Source organism: Lissotriton vulgaris, chromosome 1_1, assembly GCF_964263255.1.
Source record: "Lissotriton vulgaris chromosome 1_1, aLisVul1.2, whole genome shotgun sequence".
NCBI lineage: Eukaryota > Metazoa > Chordata > Amphibia > Caudata > Salamandridae > Lissotriton > Lissotriton vulgaris.
Genome location: NC_141685.1, coordinates 1,362,792,567 through 1,362,808,065, shown reverse-complemented (window position 1 = coordinate 1,362,808,065; position 15,499 = coordinate 1,362,792,567).

Genomic DNA, 15,499 nt, shown 5'->3' with positions numbered 1-15,499 from the left:
TCCTTGTAAAAAAGATAAGAGAGGTCTTCAGATATAGGTTTTGGGGAAACATTTTGTAGTATGTTGCACTTTGTGAATAAGTCCCTGATTCATCCTGTTGTTCACATGTATGAAATGTGCTTTTTCTCCCAGTTAACACCCCTGCAGGAACTAGCCATTGTACGTTGTATGTATACTACCATCACTCAAAGGGAGGTGACAAAGAGGACCATGTTTGTGACAGCTGACACTCTGGATCGCATCCTGACAGGCTCGGTAAGCACAGGGTCTCACTGACAGATGGTGCTCATTCACTCAGTCATGGAAAACCTCAGGACCTTCCGGCAGGGGCTGCAAAGCACTGCATCTTTCCTGACACGGCAAAGCAGAATTACTGCTGATCATTCAGTCAGACCTTTGGTATCCCAGATAGTTCCGTCATGGTTTGCAGCCAGTATAGAAACCAGCAAAGGTGTGATTGGATGGTTAATAGGGTTATACAGATGGCTCTCTTAGAGTATCTGCAATAATTAGCACTGGAAGATTAACTTGTCTCTGCAATAGATGTGAGTTAAGAGCCCAGCAAAAGTAGTACATGGGAGATACAATGAGGCATACAAAATAGCAAGATCTTCTTGACATGAAAAAGTCACATTTTCTACCCAATGGGAATAGGAGGGATTTTGTAGGATGTACCACAGGATGTTAGATTGGAGATCTCATTGAGCTGCAAGAAATGTGGCAGCTCTTTGAAAGACAGCACAGACTTAGTTTTACAGTGGGTGGGAATGTAATAATCAATAGGACTATATATCAGAATATTATATATAGAATATCATTTGACATCACCATCATGTCCTAAATGTGGCAAAAACTTTTTTGTACAATGTTTGTTAAAAAAATGTATTTCAGACAATATACTGACGAAGATATTCTGGTACCACACCTTCAATAGAATGTGGCATAGGATGATAGATTAAAAATTATAAGGGGTGATAGCGGGTAAATCCGTAGCACTCAGACAGGCAGGTACACCATATGAAAATCCAGTTTGTATGGCCATACTTTGATCTTGTGCATGGGCATGTGCATTGAAGGCAGAGTAGAATAACTATGCATTGACACCAGATGCTTCTGCATCATCAGATTATGTCAGGTGGACCTATACGATATATTAGATGCTGGTCCAGTAGTACTTGCAGTAAAAAGGTAGAATTTGGTTTCACATAGTGTAAAATGCAGTCATAGTATTTCTATTTCAATTAAAATGCAAACGCTTAACGTATCACTGTGTGCACACACATTATTTTTAACAATGACCTTTTCAACTGAGTAAGTTTAAGTATGTAAGTTTTATTTGTAAAGTGCATGGTTATTCAAAACCATTACATGGATAATAAAATCAGAAAAGTAATTAACTATAAAAATATGGCATTTTCCAAACAGTTTTGTCATTTACACACCAGTTTCTCATTTATTTCCATTAAGAAGCCTTTAAGGAGGAGTAAAATACAAAGTGCTGCCTTTTTTGTTGCCATTGCTGATACTATTGTGGGTGCAATATTCTATTATTCCCATTTAAGAGTTTTAGTAGAGAATCTCTCTACAGAAAGCACTCACAAGACAACAGTTAATCATTTTGTTACCTAGTATTTGCATGTTATTTTCTGTGATCCTTCTAGGTCCTTTATTCTGGTGTAGTGGTAATTTAGAGTTGATAGGGATGAATTATTATATTGATAATGAGGCGTGTCCTGAGGAAGGAAGTAATAGTGTGCCTCAAATGGTCTGCCTCTATAGAATGAGTGCAGTGAACATCAGGTTGCAATACAAACTAGTGTAAACATGCCACTCTGATACATGTTTAGGGACATCTGACATCACCAGCTAAACTCTAACCTGCACCTACACTGCACTTACACACCACACCTTCACTACCTACATCATACATGAAACCTACTTCCTAATGTTTGCTGTTCTACACTCTTGCAACTACATCAGGTACGACTAGCTAACATGTACATCCTTCAGCACCACATGCAGCCTACACTGCCGTCAGCACTCTTTAAAACAGGTGTCTTCAACCTTTCCTGAGCTACTATCTAATATAGGGAGTTTATACATGTACATAGATACCAAGGGGCGGATGTATCAAGATTCCAATTTGCGAATTCTAATAGCGATTTTTTGGGAATCGCTATTTAGAATTCGCAAAATGGAATGTATGTACAAAATCGCTATTTTTTAGCGATTCCTCATTATTCTTTATTTGCAAATTCGCGAATAATTTCCAATGCATTCCTATGGGCCAGGAGGCCCATAGGAATGATTTTGAACTAATTCTCAAATTGCGAATTCGCAATTTTCTAATCGCAATTTGAGAATTAATTCAAGGGTGCTGGGGTGTCTGAAACAGTAAATAAAGACAGGGCAACCCAATAATCCCCAAGGAACTGGGTAAATATGCAATATAGAAAAGGTACCTTGAGGAATTGTTTCCACTATTAATTAATATTTTTCACAAGCCATCAATATGTACATTCAATCAAATAGACATCGGAACCATGGTATCGATCGTTTATCAACTTTATATCATGTATTATATAAGAAACAGTTAATAATTTGCAACAAATAGAAAAAGGCAACACAAACCACACTATTACAATCAATATCCTTCCGATAGTGTGTTATACTGTTGGTATTGTATGTATTATATACATATATACATAACGTGCTCCTGAAGTCTCAGTCAGCTCATTCAACAATTTTTGACCTGAATGTTGTAGTTCTTATTTATAACCAAACAGTATATAGGCGTCGACGTTTCGGTCTTTAACATGCGATTTTCACCAAGACCATCCTCAGGACTGACAGTTGCTCAAAATATCTACAAAATATACAATATGTACAATATATTAGAACCCGTTCCTAATGTCCAATATAATTGATTGTCTGCTAACACTAACCGTCACCACACCCAGTGTGACTATACATAAAATATGCACTACTCACTATGTTTCAAGTTGAGAAACCTCAATCTTCATAGGCCAATCAGGAAGTCTTAACCATAGACCTTCCTGTTTCCACGTGCTCCTGTACAAACAAGTATATATACACTAAGCATATGCCTTCACATTCCAAAAGATCTGTTCCACCTAAGCTCCTCTTCACTTTATACAACGGTTAAGCTTACCTCCTCAAAGAGATAGGAACATTTCCAAAGTGGTTCGGTAATTTTTTCGTATTTCTAACTTGTTCGATTAGTGTGGTTCAAATCTGAGGTACAAAAACGGGAGATAATGTCCATCAGTCCATGCGAGTAACTAGCGTGACTTTAATTATCCCAGTACCCCTCCAATGGCACTTACTTCCACACTGTGTAGAGCGGGACTCCAATTCACTCCGTCTCTATTCGAAACCGGCTCGCAATGTTACCGAGGAGACTACATTAAAGTCGCGGACTCCGCGCATGCGCAGATGGGGGAAGTCACTTCAGTCTATGTGGCGGCCATTTCTAAATGGGTCACATACCTGCTTTATCATATGAACCATATTGTATAGCCATCGACATTAAATGTAAAAGTCCTAACCGACTATTGTCTGCCCGAAGTGTAAGTGTAGATATTAAAATATATACAATCGACTGCATTTAGAACCTCAGATAAATTAAGCCATAAATTCGTTTGTCAGCCTCACAGCCGGGACCAGTCAAAGAAAACCAACACCAACATTATAAACAGAAGTATGCTGATAAATCACAAAAGAGAAATAATCATAGGGTTGCTAAATTGTGCCATTCCACATATTGGTTAAGACCATGCACCATCGTACTGCACATCCATATCCATCTGTTTTCTTTTATAGTTAGCAGACGATCTACATTGGTCCTTCTTTTTGACCCCTTAATCACCTCAAGTACAAACCATTTCATGTCTTGTGGACCATGTGACTTTTCGATGTAATGTTCCACCATGGGTGCTGTCAAAACTTTGCACCTGATTCTAGATTGGTGCTGGGTTATTCTTTTTTTCACCTCTTGGGTTGTCTTACCAATGTAAGCTAAACTACATGGGCATAGTATACAGTAGATGACATTTTTAGTCAAGCAGTTCGAATGATGTCTCATCACAAACTCTTTCCCGTTCAGTGTACATGATTTAGTAACCGCAGTTGTGTCACAAGCTACACATTGTCCACATGGATAATGGCCCACTCTAGGTGTCATACCCCATTGACTGTGTATGGTATTTATCCTTGGTTCTCTATATGTTTTAACTAGAAAATCACGTAGATTCCTATCCCTCTTAAATGCAAAGTATGGACATTTAAGCTGCAGTTCACTTTTCTGTATAAGGTGCCAGTTTCTTGTTACAATCTTTTTAATCTCATTAGATTCAGTACCAAAAGTGGTAATACAAGCTATGGTATTGTCTGGTACTTCTTTTTGTTTATTTTGATCCAAAAGTGATGCCCGGTCGTAGTACCATGCTCGTTTAAGAGCTCTTTTTACCAGTCTATTAGGATATTGTCTGGCCACCAGTTTTTGTTGTAAAATCTTAGCTTCCCTGAAATAATCCTCCCTTTTGGTACAGTTACGTTTGATTCTTAAGAACTGGCCAAAAGGGAGGTTATCCCGTAGATTCCTAGGGTGGTGGCTGGAATATTTTAGAAGAGTGTTACGTGACGTGGGTTTCGTATATAAGTTTACCACCAAGTTGCCATTGTCATGTAAGATGTTCAAATCTAAAAAATTCATACTTTGATTACTATATTCCATAGTAAATTTTAGGTTATCATTTTGTTCATTTAACCATCTGTGGAATGTTAATAGATGATCCTCACTTCCTTCCCAAACTAGACAGACATCATCTATATACCTAAGGTATTTAGTGATGTGTGCTCCAAACGGGTTATTATTATGAATGTTCTTATCCTCAAAATCTGCCACATACAAATTGGCTATATCGGGAGCGAAAATCGCTCCCATCGCCACCCCTTTTCTTTGGCCATAAAAGTCATCATTGAACAGGAAATAGTTACATTCAAGAGCTATTTTGGCACACTGAATGACAAAGTCTACTGGTACTTGCATTGGGCGGATCTGAGTATTTAGAGTTTTTTCAAGTATGTCCACTGCTTCTCTCTGTGGGATATTGGAGTATAAACTCTCAATATCCATCGTAACAATAATGTTGATCGTAGGGTCAAATGAAATGCCTTCCAAAGCATTTATTACACTTATACTGTCTTTAGTGTATGACTGGGTAAGTGGTACGAAAGGCTTAATAAAGAAATCCACATACTCGGCCAAGGGTTGTAAAATTGACCCACACCCTGCGACAATTGGTCTTCCGGGGGGGTTTTGCTCGTTTTTATGGATTTTTGGCAGTATATAAAAAGCCGGAATTGTGAAATCATTCTTATTTAAATATTCATATTCTTTTTGACTTAGCCATAACCCATCCAGACCCGTCTTCGTAACAGTTAGTATGTCCTTCCTGATCTTATCTGTAGGATCACCCCTTAATTTGGTGTAATGGAGAGGGTTATTAAGTTGACGTAGTGCCTCTTTATCATAATCAGTCTTGTCTTGCACTATTATACTGCCCCCTTTATCTGCGGGTTTGATATAAATATCATCACGTTTAGACAGGGCAACCAGTGTCTCATGTTGTTCTTTCGTGAAATTGTATCTTACATATTTCTTTTTTTCTTTGAAGAGTTGGTCTATTTCTAACAACACTACATTTTCAAAAGTTAAAAGTTCCTTCGGCATTAAGTTGTTTGCTGGGTAAAATGTCGAGGGACAGCGAAGACCTGTAACATTGCGTTGGTTGGGTGTTGTCACATTATATTGACTACTGACAGGAGTCTTGTTGAAAAACTGTTTTAGACGAAGAGTACGGAAGAATTTCTGAATTTCCATTAGAGTTGTGAAGTGATCATTCCTATTTGTAGGCACATAAGAAAGTCCATAGCTCAACAGTTCTAATTCTTGTCTACTTAATTCATGTTTAGATAAATTAAATATAGGTACCACCTCTAAGGTTGGGTTTGAAATCCTACCATCACTTCCTGTGTCCATTTCATCTACCATTCGTAGAAGTTGTTCCTCGTTTGCCTGAACCCTGGTGTGTACTGATTTCTGTACCAACCCCTCCGGGTTGACCGGGTCCGTCCCCGTGCTGGTGCCTGGCCTCTCGGTAAAAAAGAAGGACCACGACCCTGTCCTCTACCAAATCCTTGGTTTGAGCTATTGCCCCTTTGTGCACTGTCGTCTGAACTTGTGGATGCTGTATCAGAAAAAGTTAAGTGTTTAGTGGTCCACTGTGCTTGTCCCTGACCCTGTTGAAAAAACTCCTTTCTGAGATAAGGGTATGTGCGTTCTTTTGAGTAATACTTAAGATCTTTCTGTAATTTGTCAGTTTTCTTCAGTATATTAGTCTTCAAAAAATCGGCTATCTGGGTTTCTAATTTTTTCAAAAACTCCTCAGCGTCAGTCACAGTTTGATCCTCCCTAATTTGTTTCTCCAAATCTGCTATTTCTTGTTTCAGTTTATCAATATGTTTATGGGCGGTTTCAATCCCTAGCACCATCCAACTACGTGAACATTTATTGGACACATAACTGAAACCTGTCTTGAAATCTTCATCCTCTACGAATATAGCTGGAATATTGCGTACTTGTAACCCTATTGGGATGATATTATTATTCAGGCAATCTGTAAGGAATTTCGCATGCAACTCTGTTCTTATTAATTTTTTACGTAATCTTTCTAAGTTATTGCGAAGCGTGGTCTGTTGTATATTATGTGTGGTGGTGGTAGTCTGAGGTCCCAGTAGCGACGGCCCACTTGCTACTTTTGTTATATATTCATCACTATAGGTGAGTGTCTCTTGTTCTGACATTTACAGCACCTGCCTATATAACAATCTATACAGTATTAGGTACCACAAAATGCAACAATATTTCTATGGTTTCTTACACTTTCAGTACAGACAAGACTATATACAACGGCATATGCTTAGAAACAGGTCAAACTATATACACAATACAAAAGTGAACTATATACATAGTACAAAAGTGAACATACAAACAGACAATTTTATGCTAATCAATAGACAAACCACTATCAAAAATGGCCCTTGCAGACGTCGTCTGCGCCGATACAGTAAATAAAGACAGGGCAACCCAATAATCCCCAAGGAACTGGGTAAATATGCAATATAGAAAAGGTACCTTGAGGAATTGTTTCCACTATTAATTAATATTTTTCACAAGCCATCAATATGTACATTCAATCAAATAGACATCGGAACCATGGTATCGATCGTTTATCAACTTTATATCATGTATTATATAAGAAACAGTTAATAATTTGCAACAAATAGAAAAAGGCAACACAAACCACACTATTACAATCAATATCCTTCCGATAGTGTGTTATACTGTTGGTATTGTATGTATTATAGACATATATACATAACGTGCTCCTGAAGTCTCAGTCAGCTCATTCAACAATTTTTGACCTGAATGTTGTAGTTCTTATTTATAACCAAACAGTATATAGGCGTCGACGTTTCGGTCTTTAACATGCGATTTTCACCAAGACCATCCTCAGGACTGACAGTTGCTCAAAATATCTACAAAATATACAATATGTACAATATATTAGAACCCGTTCCTAATGTCCAATATAATTGATTGTCTGCTAACACTATACGTCACCACACCCAGTGTGACTATACATAAAATATGCACTACTCACTATGTTTCAAGTTGAGAAACCTCAATCTTCATAGGCCAATCAGGAAGTCTTAACCATAGACCTTCCTGTTTCCACGTGCTCCTGTACAAACAAGTATATATACACTAAGCATATGCCTTCACATTCCAAAAGATCTGTTCCACCTAAGCTCCTACTTCCTAATGTTTGCTGTTCTACACTCTTGCAACTACATCAGGTACGACTAGCTAACATGTACATCCTTCAGCACCACATGCAGCCTACACTGCCGTCAGCACTCTTTAAAACAGGTGTCTTCAACCTTTCCTGAGCTACTATCTAATATAGGGAGTTTATACATGTACATAGATACCAAGGGGCGGATGTATCAAGATTCCAATTTGCGAATTCTAATAGCGATTTTTTGGGAATCGCTATTTAGAATTCGCAAAATGGAATGTATGTACAAAATCGCTATTTTTTAGCGATTCCTTATTATTCTTTATTTGCAAATTCGCGAATAATTTCCAATGCATTCCTATGGGCCAGGAGGCCCATAGGAATGATTTTGAACTAATTCTCAAATTGCGAATTCGCAATTTTCTAATCGCAATTTGAGAATTAATTCAAGGGTGCTGGGGTGTCTGAAAGACACCCTGCTGCACCACTGAAATGTACATATGTGTGCATATGGCGCACATACATGCCCCATGGGCATGTGTGCGCGTCACATGCCACCTTAAAAATTTTTAAATTGTGCATTTGTTGAGGACTTCGCAAATTACCATCAACTACAAGTTGGTGGTAATTTGCGATTCCTTAACCAAAATTCGCAACAGAAAAATGCTTCATACATAGCATTTAAGGAATCACAAAATTTGGGATTCCTTAAATGCTGTGGCAAATTAAGGAATCGCAAATCTTTGCGATTTCTTAATTTGCAAATTCTTGATACATTCTAAATCATGCAAAATGACTATTTGCTAAGTCGCAAAGGCCAAAATTCTGCGAATTTCGGCCTTTGCGAGTCGCAAAACGGTTGATACATCTGCCCCCAAATAACTTAAATACTTCCCCTAGAGTACCTCATTCCAGATACAGGGAACATAAAGTATTAATAGAACAGGAGATGCATTGCAAAGGTTTACTTTTGGGATCCTTGGGGATCAGCTGTGTCCCTTTGCCCTTGAAAGAACAAAAGAGAGTGAATTAGAGAGAGTGAGAGAAAGAGAGACAGACAATGATCTGAGAGAAAAAAGAGAGGAAGTGAGAAGAGAAAGAAAATAAAAGGAAAGAATGAAAGAATTAGGGGGAAACGGCAAGAAACAAAGAAAACAAATTAAATAGGAAAGAGGAAGCGATATTCAGAAAGACCGCAAAATAAAGGTGAATATCTACATTACTAGAGAAAAGAGCACAATACAGGAAATGAAGGAAGAAAGAAATTAAGAAGAAACGAAAAACGAAGAATCAAACTGTGAAGGTATGAATGAAAAGAGGGTAAGAATAAAGAAGGCATGACAAAGGAAGAGGTAGAAGGAGAAAGAATAAAGAGCACAACAGAGAAAGAGTAGCGAAAGAAGGTAAGAGAAAGAAAAAGACAACGAGAAAACAATAGAAAGGAAAGAAAGGAAAAAATAAGAGAACGAAAGTAGAAGAAAAAAGAATGAAGGAGATCAGGTCACTAGGGGATGAAGAAAGGAGAAAAAGAAAGAAAAAAGAACAACAGGTAAATACAACAAAAGGAGGAAGACAGAAAAAGAATAACAGAGGAGGAAAAGTGAAGGCAGAGAAAACAGATTGAACAAAAGGAGGGATAGAAGGAAACAACAAGAGAAAAATACAGAGAAAGAAAGACATTGAGAAAGACAGAGATAGGACAAAAGAAAAGAAGGAGAGGAGAGAAATCAAGTAAAGGTGAAAGAAATAAAAATAAAAATGGAAAAAAGAAACACAGAAATGGGAGGAAAAGAAAGAATGAAAGAACAAAGGAAAGAATCACTGAGAGAAACAGGGAGAGAAAGAAAGGTGGAGAAGAAGGAATTAGTTGGAAAAAAGAAATATGCCAAGAAAAAGAGAAAAAATAAAGAGATTTAAAGAGGGGAAAAAAAGTAAGAAAGAGACAAAGAATGGGAAAATGGAGGAAAAGGACCAAATAGAGATGGAAATGAGAAAAAAAGGGAAAAGAGCAAGAATAAAAATTAAGCTTAGAAGATAAAAGAGGTAGAACTGAAAAAGGTTGCACAAAAAGTGTTAAAGAAAGAAATAGTGCAAACAAATAGGAAGAAAGTGAGAAAGATAGAGAACGAGAGAGAACAAGAGAAAGCAAGAAAGAGGGAATAAAATACAGTGAGAATGGAAATGGAAAGAGAGACAGGAAAGCAAGAAAAAAGAAAGACAAGGAAAGAAGGTGGAAATAAAGTAGAAAAAAAAGAAATTATTTTTCAGAAAAGGATAGTCTGCATCATCTAGTACTGTCAGCTTTTGCCTAAATCATAGAAACAGGCACAGTGTTTTTAATAGCTGTGTTATCAGGTGGGCACCTGCCTTTTCACAAGCCTGTTGACAAGCAAGTATCATATGCGAGCCCAGATTCCACATGTAGGCAAGAGCTGAGAACACAAAATATATTCAATCTGTATGTAACAGACTTATAGATTCAAAAGCAAAGCTGTCTTGTAGATTTTGATTTGTGTTTTGTAGAATTACTTGCCTATTTTAGTGCCTGACGTGCACACAGAAATGTGTGTTCATGTCCGTATGTGTTTGTTTGTGTAGTTGTGTATGTGTGTGAGAAACAGAGAAAGGAGAGAGAAAGAAAGGGAGAGAGAGATGAAACCGCATTTCTTTTCACAAAACACACAATTATTGCTGGACGGAATGCAGAAAAAAATCAAAACATTCACCCCAGTCAAGGGATCTGGGTTAAATCCATCAAGCTTTTGCTCACCATGCCACCCCAGTTTAGACCTGACCAGTCATTTTCACCTCATGGACTAGGGGCCAGATGTAGGTAGACCTTTACCGATCGGAATCGGCCGAAAATACCGATTTTCGGCCGTTTCCGATCGGTAAAGGGCTAGGGAGATGTAGGTGCACATATTCGGTAATTTTACCGAATCTTTATTATTACCGAATCGGTAATAAGTACCGATTCGGTAATAATTACCGAATCGGTAATATTTACCGATTCGGTAATATTTACCGATTCGGTAAAATTACCGAAAATGCTATGTGGGTAGCCAATTTTCTATTGGCACATGGCTTACAGAATCGGTATTTTACCATGGAATACAAATCCATGGTAAAATACCGATTCCTGTGTACATGCACATCTGTGCATGTACACATGTGCCATGTGACAGACAGACGTGCCCTTAGGGCATGTCTGTGTGCCACATTGCACACATGCCCGTTTTGGGGGTGCTAGAGGGTGTCAAAGTGACACCCCCTGCACCCTTTAAGGATTCGGTAATGAATCCAGATGTTGGGACCTACATCCCATTTACCGATTTTGAAATACTGAATCGGTAAAATTCGGTATTTCAAAATCGGTAAATGGGATTTACCTACATCGGGCCCTAGATCAGCAAAGTGCACAGGAAATAGGTGGTGCTAGCTCCTTTTTTTGCACCCCATTGAGCCTTCTGTTTTGCAGCAGATGCTGCCAAGGCATGTGCGGGTCCTTTTTTAACAAGGTTTGTACTTACACCCATTTCACCCCCTCAGTGTGTCAAGATGCATTAAACCACTTGTTAGGTTTAGCCCCATACAAATGAGGGACCACTTTTGTCCAGGTTTTTCTGTCAAATTACTAAGCACTGACAAAGGCAAACTGGATCCCAGAAGATGTCTTTGGGAAGCGGTGCAAAGCTAGCACACCTACCCAGGCACACTTTGGGAGGAGCCATGAGGAGTCTCAGGGACCCAGTCATTCCCATAAAGAAAGATGAAGTTAAGCAATGTATCCACTTCAACATGCAGTCCGATATGCTGGCAGTACAAAACAGAACAGCATGGAAGTGCCACACATCCTCAACTCTTTGGCCTCTGAGAGTTCAGAACTTCACTGGAGAGGTCAACTTTTTAACAAAATATACAAAGAGACTAAGCAGTTGTAGACCTATTTTGTAATACATCGCATGGTCATTAAGATGCAGTTTATGTATGTTATTATTATAGTACTTTTGATTTATTGGCATGATGCTTTATCATGTATTTCCCGTTATTGCTACCTAAAACAGTCCATCATTTTTAGAGTGTTAGTCCTAAAATAAGATAAATGTTTGTTAAAATAATTATTCAGTGTTTTTAAAGCCTGTTTACTATTTGTTCTGATAAAAAAGATATTGCAGTCTCTATGTCATATATTGTGTTTGAAAAGAAGTTAAATATTTCACAAAATCACACATTAAAGTACAGCTATTTTATAGGTAGAAAACACTAACAGTCACATGCATCAAAGGATTTTGCAATCGCAAACGGTGCGATTCGCAAAAATCGGCCGTTTGCGATCGCAAAATCTGCTTTTGGAATGCATGAAGGGTGAAGGCCCTTGCAATTAAAGAATTCGCAAATATTTGCAAATTCTCAAATTGCGATTGCATTTAACGAATCGCATTTTGCGATTCCTTAAATGCAATGCATGAAACTTAAAAAACATTGCAAATTCGCAATTAGGGGGAGCAAATTACCATGAGGTTGAACCTCATGGTAATTTGCCAAAACTTTGAAAAATGCACTTTTGTGCATTTTTCAAAGTTTCATGTTGTACGGACACATGCCCTAAGGGCATGTGTGTACACAACATATGTGCATAGATTGATTTCAGGGGTGCAACAGGGTGTGCTTTGGACACCCCTGCACCCTTGAAATCGCATTCTCAATTTGCGATTCGCTAATTGCTAATCGCAAATTGAGAATATCTTCCCATTCATTCCTGTGGGCCACTAGGCCCATAGGAATGAATGGGAAGGTATTCCTTAATTGAGATTCGCAATTTGCGAGTTGCAATTAAGGAATTTTAAGAAATCGCTAATTTTTCAGTGATTTCTTCATGCATAGGCTTTTGCGATTTCTTAATTGCGATTCCTTAAAAATCGCAATTAAGAAATCGCAAAAGCCAACAATGATGCATGTACCTGTAAGTTAATACAAGTCTAGAGAATAGCCAAATGCAATTAATTACTTTTGATTGTAATGCCCATTTCAAGTACAGAAAGTGGCTATGAAAATAGTTCACACCTCCCAGCCAGTCCCTAGAAATACATTTGGTGCACACTCTAAATGGTATCAATCGCTTTTGGTATTCTCTGCAGTGCAGAAAGACATACATTTATCAAAAATAAAACTATCTTGGATGTGAAATAGAGGCAAGAATTTCTGATATTGTTAACGGGTGCACCACTATATTTATTCTATATATGACCCATCTTTATCCTAAACACTTTCTTGCTGCTAGTGCTCAAGAAATCTTAGGCTACATCCTTATTTTCAATCTGTTTTGGCAACTCATGGTTCTACTTGGTGTATTTCAAGGAGTGAATATATTTCTCTTATCTGCTCCGGTTCTGTCTTATTGTTGATTGAGTCGTAGGGCCTGATTCCGAGTTTGCCTGAAAGGGTTAGTGTGCCGCAAACTTGAGGGATAGCCTGTCTGCAATATTACAACTTCATTATATCCATGGATCTAATTAGGTGGACGGGATATCCATCATGTTTGTGACTAAGTATCCCAGCCACCAAACTCATAATCAGGCCCTTAATGATGGGTTTAAGCCTCTCCTGTGTCACAATAACTGCTCAATGCCTGATACGTTTTACTTAATTCTTGTTTTGGGTTTGTTTGTCTCTTCTTGTTTGTCATAAATCATTCAAATTACCAATATTTCCTTTTTCTGCATATTTAGGAGAATGCAGCTGAACTTGAAAGGATGGCATTAATGTGTCAAATTGCGCTTACCAAGGGGATACCACGTTCAATATCCTCTAGGATTGTAAATCTATTTACGGTGCCTTCTATTCCAGAGGAGATTGTATTTTGGGCCATCCATCAAATGGCAATTCTATACGGTAATTTGAAATAATGCTATTTAGTTGTGGAACACTGTGATCTGTGGCAATCTACTGGAATTACTTAACAAAAGAAGAAAAGTGAGGAGGGAACATAGGCGCTCGTTCGTCTCCACTAACCTTGAATTAGACTAAGAAAGAGAACAAACTCAAAGCTAAGCTTCAATTATACCAGTCATCAGGGTCACCAGAAAAACTCTCCAGTGCAGGGAACCCATTTCGTTTATGGAAGAACCCTCACCCACCAACCTAGTTGGTGTCATGTTCCATCATAGGGTTCCCACCCAGGGGGCCGAGTATCTCCTAGGTGTGCTTCGATGCCTAATTACAGCGGATATCTTTTTTTGTTGAGTTTCTTTTTGGTGAGGAGTGAATACCGTGAGAGAGAAAAATTAAGGTTAAAACTACCTCCGCAGTACCAAATTATTTATTATGTGGTCTAAGGGGTAGTGTTAAACGCAAGTTCTTTGGACATGAGTGAGAGATTGTGATCTCACACGTCTCTTAAAGGGTGTTCAATAGTCTACATGTTTCAGCCAATTAATTTTGCAATTGATTGGCTTTCTTAAGGATCTATGCTTCAGAGTAAATATAGCCCTGAACCTGCATGAACTATGCATACACGCTAAGGTGTGCATAGGTGTTTAGGGTGCATAACTTACCCTGAACCGCTTTGGTTCTATGTCCCAAAGGATGACAAAAGTGCTTTTAGATGGCTTGTGATTTTCCACTGTCCTTGAGAGGTAAAGGTTAATTCACCAGAGGGGCTCACCCCAACTGATCAGAAAGCCTCATCCCCTTGTCAATGTGCACCGCTCATTACTGTAGGAAGGATGATGTAGTCTTTTAAACCTCCCGGGAACACTGCTTCACCGAGATCCCAGAAGAGACGAATGAGTAGGTAAGTATGCAGGCGGCTGACCTTGATGCAGTGAGTAACTAAAGCACAATACCACTCACTTGAGATGTCACATGACAGGTACAGCCTGTGTTAAAACCATTTTTTTCCCTGTTTTTTTTACCCTTACTACCATGTACAGAGTGTGACAATAGGCACCGCCTCCCACCGGGAACTATGTTGTGAAAAAGTTTAGTGCATTAAGTAGTTTGTACTTAAAAACCATTTGCTGACACTTGCATTTTATTCTGACAGTCTGCTATAATATCCTTATGCACCTTCCTTGACTCAAATTCAAATTCAAAAGTACTTTATTCGGTTTTCATTTTCAGAAACCATAAAAGGTAAATAATCCAAGATACAGTACAAACACATAATACATTTTCGTTACCCTACGGCAAGACATTAACAGGAAATTGATTACTTCGTTGTAGAGATGTTGGTGACATAAAAACATTTTCATATTAAAAAGAACCTTAAAAATACAATATCCAATTAAAAATCTAGACTTTTTCTACATTTCATTGCACTTTTTAAAAAAACGGCCACTAAAGGGACACATTTGGGATTCAGCAACTGCAGGTAAAAAAGAGCTGGACGTATATGCCGGAAATTTAACTTTTTTGAAATGGGTTTTAAAAAAAGGGATATGGGCATTTCATAGTATTTACAGAGGAACGTAAAGTGGAGCAGATCCTGTGGAGACTTGTTGTCGCAGCCACAGGATGCTGACACTTTCCCTTTGTGACTTTCCCTTGGTACTGCTAATAACAGGTGGAAAAGATTTAGTCTAAACCTAGTAAGTAGAAAACGATCATATGCA